Here is a 2,203-nt window from a genome sequence, read left to right on the forward strand (position 1 = left end):
AGTGCTATTCAAAGTTTTAACTTATACCAGAATACAGTAATGATCATGGTATTCAATTAGTTTTTGTGAAATTATTCCACTAGTTATTTTGTAATTATTAATACAAAGATCGAACATTTATTTTTTTTGTAATAATTTTCTTGTTTCTTTAATATTTGAAATGTATCTGTATTTTGCATGTCAAATAAAGCCGGTTTTATTTTTTATTTTAATTTTGTTATTTATCCCTAATCAAACACAATACTTAGATAAGATATTCCGCTTTCAGTACACTATAAGGCGAGCTGGTGTAGTAACTCGATCATTGACTGTCTGGGCCGGACGCATCGATAAATACGATAGCGAGCGTTTGTATGTAAAATATTAAAATTGCAGCTTTTATATCACTATCACATGTTATTTACTTGTTGTATTATAAAGGTGCTTTACAACATGGTTGTTTTGTTAGAAAATACATGAATATTTTATTCAACACACAAATTGAGTTGTAAGTATGTAAATAAGGACACTTGTAATATTAGAACCTTCGATATTTGTCCCACGGCTCTCGGGCCCAATATTGTGGAAGAAATTGAGACCGCGAGACTCCGCTGGCTCGGACACCTGAAGACGGCTGGAACGTTGAAGTCCAGAAACACCTCAAGGATCTCGGTGCTAGTGGCTGAAAAGAGTAGGCACTGGCCTATTCTACAAGTTCCTATCAGCTGTTTCCCATGGTGGGGACAACCGTTTCTATTAATAAGTACAGTCGAGAATACATTGGATGCGGAGGTCCCGGATTCGATTCCCGGTAGGACCAATTGGGAAATTGATTTTGCCCTGGGTGTTCCGCCTAGGGTCCCGGAGTGAATTCCGTTTTCATCATTGTGAAAATTTATGAAATAGAGTCGTAATTACAACCACATACAATAATATCAGAGTCGTGTTCAACGTGCGATCGGAAACGGACGCGCTGCACTACTTTGCGAGAATTATTTTAATTCGCGATTTTGCGCGGCTTAGGCTGCTGCATGTACGTAAGTGACAATGGGTTCCCAACAACTCATTGTCAATGAGTTTCTGGCATTCGTGCAGAATGCCATCGACACAATGGATGAAGTCAGCATCGAGCAGATCTGCAAATCTAATTTCAACGAAGACGAGATTTGCAGTGGCAAGATGCTGCTGTTCCAGAGCTGCGGCAAAGCGCAGCAGATGCCATCTCGTCGGAGGGATGGAGGCTTGAAGAGTGTCCAGGATGTTACTGCATTCTAGAAGAATACCGATCCGGACGACGTGCCTACTTTCGTGGCGAAGGAGCTGCACAAGTTGCCTCCGGTCACCTTTGACCACGTCGACGTCACCAGGCTGTTAAAGGACATCACGTCCTTGAAGTCGAGTTTGGCTGAAGTTCAGTCAAAATTGGAGGCGTCGGATAACTCCATAAGTGGGCTACGTGCCGAAGTTGCGTTGTTACGCAACCCCGCTTCGGTATGTAGGTCACCGACAGTCTCCTACGTCAACACGCGTCGCGGAGCGCGAAAAGCATCCGTCGGCAGTATTGAGTCGGCTCGTATGTCGCCGGTCATTGCTGTTGTCAATGCACCGTGCCCCCCTGCCCGCCCCTCCGCCTCGGAGGTTACGTCACCCGTATGCACGTCATCGCCCGGGCGTGCATACGCCGCTGTTGCCGCGACTATTAGCAGCGGAACCGCGACTTCAAAACCCGAGTTGCGGAAAACTGCAAAGGGCGGTAGTAAACCCCGAATGCCTGTCTCTGGAATCGCAGGTGCCAAATCTCAGAGGCAGACCGACAGGTGCGACGAGGACGGCTTCACAAAGGTGGAGAAGAGAAGAAAGAAACCCACCAGCCGAAATCTATGTGGCACAGCTCCAACGGGACAGAACTTCTTGCTTCGTGCGGCCATACCGACGACGCAGTTGTACCTGTCTCGACTGCATTACTCCACGAAGTCTGAGGATATAGTGGAGTATATCCGGTTGAAAGCCCAATTCACCCTGAGGGTCGAACGTTTGGAGTCTCGCCACAACGTTAACTTTAATTCGTTTGTGGTGAGGGTCCCAACGGTCCATCTGTCGACCTTCATGCAGGTAGAGTTTTGGCCGAAGGGTGTCATATTCCGGCGGTTCAGAGGAACGATACATGACACTTGTTTGCGTCGCACGTCGCCGAATAGTAATTCGTGTAAATAGTTAATAAGTT

The 2,203-nt window shown here is 45.9% G+C and overlaps 1 pseudogene; it reads left to right on the forward strand.

The window, feature by feature from the left end:
* Positions 1-926: 926 nt before the first annotated feature.
* On the forward strand, positions 927-2,197 carry LOC113240366 (annotated as a pseudogene).
* The last annotated feature ends 6 nt before the right edge of the window (positions 2,198-2,203 follow it).

Source organism: Hyposmocoma kahamanoa, unplaced genomic scaffold (genome assembly GCF_003589595.1).
Source record: "Hyposmocoma kahamanoa isolate Upper Pololo Valley unplaced genomic scaffold, ASM358959v1 134, whole genome shotgun sequence".
NCBI lineage: Eukaryota > Metazoa > Arthropoda > Insecta > Lepidoptera > Cosmopterigidae > Hyposmocoma > Hyposmocoma kahamanoa.